Here is an 11,627-nt window from a genome sequence, read left to right as displayed (position 1 = left end):
GACAGAGTGAGACTCCAACTCAAAAAAAAAAAAAAAAAGAATATGATCAGACATTTTACAAAAAAGGTATACATATGGCCAATAAGGACATGATGTATTATTGCTCAATGCCACTAGTCATCAGGGAGTGATGAACAAAAGCAAAAGACATACCACTACACAGCCACCAAAGTGGCTAAAATTAAAAACACTGGCAATACCAAATGTTGGTGAGGAAGTGGAGCAAGAAAAACTCATATATTGTTGGTGGGCATATCGTGGTATCTAGCAGTTTCCTGTAAGACTAAACATATGCCTACCCTCTGGCCCAGCAATTCCATCCTAGGCACTTATCCAAATGAAATGAAATATATCCACAAAACAGTTCATATTAATAATATCCAAAATTGAAAATTCCCAGTTATTCATCAGTAGGGGAATGGATATACAACTGCACATATTCATGTTTCTCAGTAATAGAAAGGAACGAATTACTGAAAGGCTAAACAACATAAATGAATCTCAAAACCATGCTAAGTGAAAGAAGCCAGACAAGAAAGCTTAAAGCTTTATTGCATGTATGCTTACTACTATGTCTGGGTTTATGCCTCCTCTCAAGTAACTTACCATATATTTATACTATATATACTGTATAGTTAATTTATTTAAAATCCTAGAATAAACAAAACTAACGTATTGAAAAAGAGAGCTATCCATCAAAACTATGATAGAAAAACAATCAGATTGTGCCTTTGTGGAGTAAGGAGTGATGGAAATTAACTGGGAAATGGTATAAGGGACTTTCTGGGATGATGGTAATATTTTGTACACTGATACGTACTTGGGTTATACAGATTTAAGCAGTTATCAAAACTTAACAAATCATTACCTTAAAGATTTGAGCATTGCCGCGAAAGAAAAAAGTGCATACAAATTTTAATGAAAGCCGAGCTCGGTGCTCAGCCTGTAATCCCGCGCCTTTGGGAGGCTGAGGTGAGTGGATTGCCCGAGCCCGCGGGTTTGAGACCCGCCTGGGCAGCGAGACCTCTTCTCTACAATAAATAAATAAAAAATCAGCCGGGCGTGGTAGGGCATGCCTGTAATTCCGGCTACTCGGAAGACTGAGGCGGAAGAATCGCCGGAGCCCAGCAGGTCGAGGCTGCGGTGGCCGGGAGCGGCCACTGCACTCCAGTCTGGGCGACAGAGTGAGACTGCGACTCAAAAAACACCCAAAAAACCCAAAATTTTAATGAATTGGTGGATAGAGAGAAGGACAGATAGGTAAATATATTATAAAACAAAGATAAAATATTAGCGGTAAGGTCTAGGTGGTTGACATATGGGTGTTTACTTTTTTCCTTCAACTTTTCTTTATGTCTGAAAATTTCATAGTATAAAGTGATGAGAAATGAGCAGGGCAAGATACTAGTTGAATGAGTAGAGCAAGATGCTGGTCTCATATAGGTCAAAGTACCAGAGCAGAGACTCAAGCACCTGAGTTACAGAACAAGAGCAGTTAAACAAACACAGGGGGGAAAATAGCAACGATGGCCGTCATTTATTGGATACTTACTATGTTAGGCCCTGAAAGGGGCACTTCCCAAAATTCAGTTTGCTTAAGCCTCCCAATAAACAAACCCATTTTACAGATAAGACTCTAAAGCTCAGAGAATTTATGTAACTCATCCTAACCACACCCCACAGCTAGTAAGTTGGGGAGTCAAGGTTCAAGTCCCGGGCTGTCAGATCCCTGAGCGCTTAACCGTCAGGTTCTTCCTTCTTTGCTACACACCAGAGGGAAGACTGGGGCCTGCTGACTCACGTCAGCAGAGCAGGGCTGATTTGATGAGTCATCAAGTTATTAGAATACAGTCACATGTTGCTTAAGGATGGGGATACATTCTGAGAAATGCGTCTTAAGGCAATTTCATCGTTGTGTGAACGTCATAGAGTGTGCTTACACAAACCTAGATGGCAGAAGCTGCAAGACACCTAGTCTGTATGCTATGGCCCATGGCCCCTCGGCCACAAGCCTATACAGCATGTGACTGTACTTGAATAGTGTAGGCAAGTGTAACACGATGATAAATATGCATGTATCTAAACATCTAAATATAGAAAAGATACAGTAAAAATATGGTAAAAAAGTTAAAAATATATAAAGCACTTACCATGAATGGAGCTTGCAGTTCTGAGGGTTGCTCAGGATGAGTCAATGAGTGAACATGAAAGCCTAGGACATTACTATACGCTACTGTAGACTTTGTAAGCACCTTACACTTAGGCTACACTAAATTTGTTTATTTTATTTATTTATTTATTTATTTATTTATTTATGAGTTGGAGTCTCACTCCGTCACCCAGGCTGGAGTGCAGTGGCATGCTCACAGCCACCCCAGTGTTGACCTGCTGGGCTCAGGTGATCCTTCCGTCTCAGCCTTTCAAGTAGCCGGATCTACTGGTGTGCGCTACCATACCCAGCTAATTTAAAAAAAAAATGTTTTATTGTAGATATGAGGTCTTGCCAAGTTTTCAGGCTGGTCCAAACCCCTGGGCTCAGGCAATCCTCTCGCCTCGGCCCCCCAAAGTGCTGGAGTTACAGGTTTGAGCCACTGTACCCAGCCAAATTTATTTTAAAAATAAAGTTATTATGCTAGCATTTTACAATGGCTATGATGCAACTGGGCAATGGGAATTTTTCAGCTTCATTATAATGCGTTCACTGTTGATCACAACATCACTGTATGGTATATGACTGTATTTTAATTTTTTTCGGATTGGGCTAAAAATGGATTCAGAGTTTAGGAGTGGCCTGTCAGAACTGAGGTCCTATAGGATAAGCTCTATGAAGCAGGGACCATATCCCTCTCATGTTCACACTGAACCCCACAAGCACAGCCTGGCAAATATAGGCACACCATAACTATGTACTGAATGAATGAATAAATTCATACAGAAATAGGAAACCAGGCAGAGTATTATAAATTCACAAGGAAAAATTATCTTCCTATATCAGTTCTATTTCATTCAAACTGTACTTCTGAGATTCCCCCAAAAGAATGTAACTTCCTTTGAATGACTTATTTGTGAACAGGTTTTTTGGTTTGTTTGTTTTTTAGGTTTTGTTTTGTTTTGTTTGAGTCAGGGTCTCACCCTGTTGCCCAGGCTGGAGTGCAGTTGTATAATCAGAGCCTCAAATTTCTGGGCTCAAGCAATTCTCCCACCTCAACCTCCTGAGTAGCTGGAACCACAGGCGTGTGCCACAGCATCCAGCTAATTTGTTTATTTTTTTGTAGAGATGAATTCTCACTATTTTGCTCTGGGCTCAAGCAGTCCTCCTGCCTTGGCCTCTCAAATTGCTAGGATTACAGGCAAGAGCCACTGTGCCCAGCCTAAAATGAAATTTCTTTTTTCTTTTACCTTCCTTCTTCCTTTCTGTCTTGTTCTGTTGTCCAACCCAGAGTGCAATGGCATGATCATGGCTCATTGCAACCTCGACCTCCTGGGCTCAAGTGATTCTCCTGCCTCAGCCTCCCATGCAGCTGTGACCACAGGCATACAAGCTTGCACCACCAAGCCCAGCTAATTTTTTAAATATATTTTTTTAGAGATGAGTTCTCACTGTGTTGCTCAGGTGGGGCTCAGATTTCTGGATTCAAACAATCCTGCCATCCTGACCTCCCAAACTGCTGGGATTACAGATGTGAGCAACCTTGCCCGAACAGGTTTTTTTGTTTGGTTGTTTGTGTTTTGCTAACTCTGGAGATTTTTTTTGTATATTCTAATGTATGCCAGAAAATCTGTAAGAGTTCTGAAACTTGACTTTTGGAAGATCTCTAGGGGTTGTTCAGACTAGCAACTTACCAAATATAAGATAGTAAAAGAGTTTTGTAGGCTGGGCTCGGTGGCTCAGTCTGTAATCCCAGCACTTTGGGAGGCCGAGGCGAGTGAATTGCCTGGGTTTGCGAGTTCGACACCCACCAGGGCAACTTGACGAGACCTTGTCTCTACAATAAAGCAAAAACTAGCTGGGCATGGTAGCATGCATCTATAGTTCTGGCTACTTGGAAGGCTGAGGCAGAAGGATTGACGGAGCCCAGCAGGTCAAGGCTGCCGTAGCTGGGAACGTGCCACTGCACTCCAGTGTGGGCAACAGAGTGAGACTCCAACTCAAAAAAAAAAGAATCTTGTAATCATTTTTCTCCCTGTTTGCTGAAGAAAGAGTGAAAATTCTAACCTGACAGCAATAGCATGAAGGAAAACCACAAAAACCTCTTCTTGGAAGATTTATAACCTATGAAAAGAGAGAGTCATGGAAAAGAATGTCTCTCCTAAAGATAACACTCAAAATGAATTAAGTCCATTTCTGTTTTACTTATTTAAATGCTCCCAAATTGCTCTTTCAATGAAATTGGGGCCTGTTTGCTTCTTGGTACAAGAGGAATGGAGTTCCTTGTGGTGTTTAATTGAGGGCTTCTTGGGCTACTTAGATTTTTTTTTTTTTTTTTAAGACAGTGTCACTCTGACACCCAGGCTGGAGTACAATGTTATGATCATAGTTCACCGCAACCTTGAACTCCTGGACTTGAGGAATCCTCTCACCTCAGGTTCCTGGGCAGCTAACACTATAGGTACATGCCACTACACCTGGCTTATTTTTACATTTTTGTAGGGATGGGATCTTGCTATATTGCCCAGGCGGGTGTCAAACTCCTGGCCTCAAGTGATCTTCCCATATCAGCCTCCCAAAGCACTAGGATTACAAGCATGAGCCACTGTACCCAGCCTTATGATTAATTTACGGGACTAGAATTTGTCAGTAGGTTCTAATGTTAATGTTACTGAACTGCATCACAATACTCACTCTGTGGTTCTCACAAAATCCCTATGGTGAGTGTTGTTTTTGTTCGTATTGTGCAAATGAAGAACTAAGACTCAAATAGATGAAATAACTCATCAAAATCATTTCCCTGGTATGATGAGGAACAAGAGGAGGCAGAACTGACCTTCATGCCCAGGTCAGGTGTTCTGTCAGCTTGGTCTTTTCACAACAGAACTTGATTTTCTATTTTACCCAGGCACCAACCATTATAGCACTCCTGTGCTCATCAGAATAGCCTGGGAGTTTGTGCCCAGGATTTTAGGTTTTTGTTATTTAGACTGATGACTTATTTTGGAATTGTCAGGCATTCCCATATGCCAGATTTGTGACTAAGAGTAACCATGACCTATCGCCTGAATATTCCCTGTGATTCCGAGTAGGATGGGAGTTATAGACCTGTATGTCTTCACTAAAGTATATTTGGAACAGTTAATGCTTACTCCTTTTTGCCATTCCTCCGTCACTCTTTGGGGAAGTGATATAAGATCACCCATGAAACAGAACCACTGGGAAGCAGGTAGAAGCGAGTCAGCCTGTGAGTGGGACAGGCCCATGACTTCCTCGCCTCTTGCTTCTTCATCATTGGCAAGTCAAGGTTATGGTACTGGCTAAAACAGGAGAATTCACAGGCAGTTCAGACAAAAGTAGCTTTAAAAAAAAAAGCCGGGATTGGTGGCTCAGCCTGTAATCCCAGCACTTTGGGAGGCCGAGGTGAGTGGATTGCCTGAGGCTGCGGGTTCAAGACCCACCTGGGCAACTTGGCAAGACTTTGTCTCTGCAATAAGTCAACAATTAGCTGAGCATGGTAGCACGTGCCTGTAGTTCCGGCTACTTGGAAGGCTGAAGTGGAAGGATTGTCTGAGCCCAGCAGGTGGATGCTTGGGGTGGCTGTGAGCGTGCCACTGCACTCCAGCCTGGGTGACAGAGTGAGACTCCAACTCAAAAAAAAAAAAAAAGAAATTATCTCAACAAAATCTGGGAAAGCATATGGAGAGCTAGCCTAAAATGGCAACCAAAAAAGATAGGAAAGTTCCTTAACTATTGAAAGAACTCGAGAGTAGCTCGCCAAGTCTTCAATTTCTAATGCTGAGGGAAAATAAATTATTCAAACAAGGTCACCTTAGCTTCCATTCACCATAGACAAGGGTATTGATTCTACCTTCACTAACCCATAGAGGCCTTCATTATGAGATGCTGATATGAACGGAGGAGTGACTACATTTCTGCTTTGGATTTTTTGCCCCTCCCTTAACCCAAGATTTCATTTGCTTTTCAGCAGGCCTCCAAAAAGGAGCTGTTCTTCCATGTCAAACGGCAACATGAAGATCCATTATCTACATGCATTTCCTGTTGTGCTCAGGGTTTCAGGTAACAAAGGATTGATTCAGAACCCCCTGCCACTACAGAAGACCTCTGTCCATTATCTAGCTTCTAGACCAATGCTTTTAAAACTTTAATGTGTCTAAGAATTATCAGGGTATCTTGTTAAAATGCAGATTCTGATTCAGTAAGTCGGATTCTGCCTTTCTAACAGGTTCCTAGGTGATGCCAATGTTCCTGGTCCATGGATCACTCTAGCAAGACACTAGACAGTTACAAAAACCAGCCTTCACCCTCCACACTCTCCCCACCCAAGTCTAATCTGTACATTATATCAGTATCACATCCCTGCTCAAGTCCTCTTGATTGTCTACTAATAAAATTCAGACTCCTTTGCCTGACATTCAAGGCTAAAAACAGATCCTACTTATTTTCTAAACTTTTTTCATTGCTTTCTTCTCATGATCTGCATCTCAACCAAATTAGATTTTTTGTTGCTTTTCAACCATTCCGCCACTATGCCTTTATTTTGCTACTTCTTCTACCAGGAATGTTCTTGTCCATCACTTTCAAAGTCCAGCTCAAGCGCTGCCTCCTCTATGAAGCCTAACTAGTTCTTACAGCCAAAAGTCATCTTGCTTCCTCTGATGTCACTTTATATCTGCTTCTCTTGGAGACATTATCTTAATAATGTCTACCTTAAACTTTGACTCAGGGACCACGTGTTTTATTTTGTCTATACTATTATCCTTTCTGTACTTCCTTTGGGCAGGTTTTAGTTTGATTTTATGCTTGTAGCTTATACACACCTATCACAATTCTTTGTAGATAGCAGGCACTTGGAAGTAAGTTTGTGTGTGTGTGTGTGTGTGTGTGTGTGTTTGTGTGTGATCACTTAATTTTACTGGGGTATAATTTACATTAATAAAATGCATAGGGAAACCCCTTTGGGTCCCCTCCCACTATAGGACCTTTTCTGTCCTCTTAATAAATCCTACTTTTAAAAAATAATAAAAATAAAACAAAATGAAATGCATAGATTTCAAATGTGCTATTCACTGTTTTGCACTCTGGTAACCACCACCCAATTGAGTTAGAAAACGTTTCCATTACCCCAGAACACTCTCTATTTCTCTTTCTAGTCAATCCCCTGCAACAGTTCCCCTCCCTAGCTAGAACACAACTGTTCACATTTCTACTACCATAGACTGATGTTGTCTCTTCTTAAACTATACATAAGTGGTATTGTACAGAACCTACTCTTTTGTCTGGCTTCTTTTCATTCAATATGATATGCATGTTGCCACATGGTAGAGATAACTTCTTAAATAATTGAGTGTTGCTGGGTATGGAAGCCCTGGTTTACTACAATCAGACTAACTTGGGAACTTCCCTGAATTTGGACTGTCCAATTGTTCACAAGATGACTGAAGCCCCTTGAAGTTCTATTACTCTTTCCCACTGGCACTTCTGCATCCTCCATGGTGCCAAGTGTGCCTTCCTGCTGCTGTCAGCAAGGAGTTCTATCTCCTGACTGCCTTCCCTACCATCTCCCTGAGACCTTGCTGCCGGGCTCCGAGGTTCTGTGATGCCAGGGAGGGGCTCCATCTATGGGAGAAGATATGATCTCTACTCTTTCTTTGCAAATCAGCTTTTCTTCTTTGAGGATGGGGGGAAGGTCTTCGTTGAGGCTCAACCAGAGTCACCTGTCCAGTGGCCTCCATGCCTATGCCCTGCTGCAGCTCATGGCAATTCTTTGCCAAAAGGCAAGTGTGACTGGAGCCGCCAGTGAGAGAGTAGCTGCTGGCTCTGATGTGCTCTTCCATTGGCTACGTCCTGGGAATTCTCACTTGACCTCACCTGATGTTGGCCTGCTGCCACCTGCCAGTCCATGTGGCCTGGCAGTGGTAGCCATGGTAGCAGCCAGTTCCTGGCTGACAAACTCTCTCTTGGTCTGAGTCTTGGTGCGTGTTGGGCTGACGAGAGCAGTCGCAGTTTTCTCCCCATCATCATAGCCATGAAGCGAAGGGCTTATTCTCATTCCTTTTATTAACTCTGTCATTTTCCAGGTGACAGTCACCTCTCCAAGCCCTTATGTGATGTGATAAGAATGAGCCCCAGACTGGATGAGTCATAAATCATTGCTCCAGAAAAAGAGATCCAGGCCCGCACCTCCCAACACCAGGCTGTATGGCTAAGAGGTAAGGGAAGGAGCTAGCTGCCACCCCAGTGATTTATCTTAATCTGGGGAGAACAAGGAAAAATTGCCAGATGGTCAGTGTCATGTCATTTTGTACTTTTGGGGATGTTGTTTTCTGATTGTTCCCCAACGACATATGTTTTTGAAAGTATAGACCACTCCTTTAATGTTTGCAGCCCTGTGAAGTAGGTATTATTAATCCTGTCTCATGAAACTACAACCCAGAGAGGGTGATGATCTGCCCATGGTTGCATAGCACAAAGGTCAGATCTTGGATTTAAGTAGGCCTGGCTCCAGGCTGTTCCTATCCTCCATCACTCTGCCTTTCTGTCTGGCTCCTTGAAGGTGATTACAGTGTCTCTGTGTCTCTGATCTCATATATCCCATCAACGTACTTAGACTGTTGACCACAAGCCCTTGCAGGCTCATTACAACACTTACTGACAGGAAGTCAGGAAGGAGATGGTGTCTTTCCACTTCCCGCCAAGGGGTCGGACAGCCTTGCTGTCCCCACCCATGACCACTGACCTCTGTTGTGTGATTTGAGACTTACAGTATATTGACAAGGCCTATCGTATTAGTTTGCTAGGGCTGTCATAACAAAGTACCACAGACTGGGAGCCTTAAACAACAGAAATTAATTTTCTTACAGTTCTGGAAGTTGGGAAGTTCAAGATGAAGACATCAACAGGGCTGATTCCTTCTGAAGCCTTTGTTCTGGACTTATAGATGGCCACCTCCTCTCTGTGTCTTCCTAGCATCTTCCTTCTGTGCCAGTCTGTGTCTTAATACTCTCTTTTAGAGTGCCAAATTGGATTAGAGCCCTAATCATTTAATTTAATTACCTCTTTAAATACAAATATAGTCACTTTATGAAGTACTAGGGGTTAGGACTCAGCATATGAATTTTGGGAGCCCACAATTCAGTCCATAACACCTATCCAAAAATATTTTCCATTTCAGAGTTGCTACATGTTTCAAATTCCTACCATTGGTCCTCTGAGCTAGAGCTTTATTAAGGTATAAACATTTTAATAAAAGAGAAGCATATGAAGTCATTGTCTCCTATTAACATGGTAGTCATTTTACTTTTTAATTACCCAGCCCAGTGCCAAGCCTGCTAGGATAGCCCCAGGGCAAGTTATTTGAGAATGAAGGGAAACATTAAGGAATAAACTATAGGATTCTACCAAGAGCCTGGTACAAAATGTGGTACGGTATTAGACTGTGGCTTCATGGATAGAGTGTAGAAGACAAAAGATGCTGAAAGCAACAAAGATGAGATTTACCTACTTCAGAATTTTGCTGGACACTTCTGTGTTAGGAATATGTGAATTTGAATTTAGAACAGGATTTGCCAGTCACCCACTGTGAGCCCCTGGGTGAGTGCTGGAGCTATCTAAATCTGTTTCCACTGACCATGAAGGGGAAATGTAAATGCCTACCCTCCAGGGGTTGTGAAGATGAGTCATCTTCCATTGCGTATAGGCAAAGCATTGGACACAGTGACAGCATATGGAGGTGTTCAAGAAATGGCAACTCCATTGGGAGGTTTGTGGACACTGGAGATGGGAAAGGACAACAGGTGTCCTGACTCTCTCTAGAGCCCCAGTAAGCAGGGATCTGTGTTCCAGTCAGCTGTGTCTTAGGTTTCAACCCCAGCTCCAAAAGTAAACAATATGCATACTAGAAGGTCCAGTCTCTTAGTATTGGTAGAAATAATTTCTCAATGTGAAAAATATATCATGGTTCATTCTTGTTTGGTTTGGATTGGTTTGGTTTGGTTTTCAGCTGTATATTGGTGGTGATCGGACCATGGAAAAACTCTTCCTAGGAGTTACCTGAGCAATGTGACAGTCAACCTAGAGGACCTCAAGATAATAACCAGAGCTGGGAAAGGCTAATCATTGACTGGGGGCAAAACCAGAATCTTCACTAAAGGGCCAAGTGTAACCTTTAGTGAGGTAAGTCAAGAGCGAAGGGGAATTAGAATTGAGAATATGATTTAAAACTCAGGTAGACAAAGCATCCAGAGAAGAGTAAAGGAGGCAGTTTCAGGGTCCCACACGACAACCTAGATCTCAGAAGATGTTTCGGAAGTAATATGGAAAATTTCCTTCCTCACTCAGGAGGAACCAGGATGTCCCAAAGAAAGAGTTGCCCAGCCCTAGACCTGAGATTTCAAGCAATATCCAGGACCAAACTAGAAAGCAGATTCCAAAAGAACAAGAGCCCGCCAGGGTCTGATCTGGCCTCCAATGGAGAGGATGAGGTGGGTAGTGAAAGCCTCTGCTAGAAGGTGACCTGCCACATGCAGGGGCAGGCACCTCAATTCTGACCTTGAGCCCCACAGTGCAGCAGTCCAAACTGAGAAGATAGTTCAAAAGAAAACCAACCCTCAAAAGACAACAATATAAGAACTAAAGAGTTTCAACAATCCAGAAGCCAAATCACTGGAAGCAGCGAATCCAGGAGTGGAGTAAAGGTCAGAAAGCCAAGATACTCCCAGCCATCAGGACCCAAAGTGGAACAAGGCAGAGGTAGACCAGGAGTGATTCTGGAACCAGTAAGAACAACAAGCTTTGCAGCTGCCCGTGGCTTAGAGTGGAGCCACATTATATGCCCGTCAACACTTAGCATGCAAATTAGACCTTTTCCAATCAGCAGAGGGTGAGAAAACACCAAGTGATGAGTCAACCATTCACCTCCTGCACCCGATGGGCACGTGCCTTGGAGTGAACAGGGCGTGGGATTGGATCTGCTGTTCCCAAGGATAATCTCAGTGACTGGGGCAGCCTACTTGGCAAGCATCTTGCCAGCCTGAAGGTGATTTTGTGGATATAGGTTCATATTTTTTTCATATAAAATGGTCCCTAAATGTAAGCCAACCACTGCTACTGGAGCAGTCAGTTCCAACACAGGCGTTCCTGAAACTAGGAATATGTGAGTTGCTACATTCCTCTTAGGAAATTGTCATGCTCTGAGACACAACATAAATGACCATCAGTGGATGAGTGGATTAGCAAAATGTGGTATATACATATAATAGGATATTTTTCATCCTCACAAATGAATGAAATTCTGACACATGCTACAACCAGGGTGAAACTTAAGGACATTATGCTAAGCTAAATGAGCCAGACACAAAAGGACACATATTGTATGATTATATATATATATATATATAATATATATTTTTATATATATAAAAAATGTATATATATATATATATATATATATATATAT

Source organism: Carlito syrichta, unplaced genomic scaffold, assembly GCF_000164805.1.
Source record: "Carlito syrichta isolate Samal-C Ts95f unplaced genomic scaffold, Tarsius_syrichta-2.0.1 Scaffold130373, whole genome shotgun sequence".
In the NCBI taxonomy this organism is placed as follows: domain Eukaryota; kingdom Metazoa; phylum Chordata; class Mammalia; order Primates; family Tarsiidae; genus Carlito; species Carlito syrichta.
Note: the sequence above shows the minus strand (reverse complement) of the source record.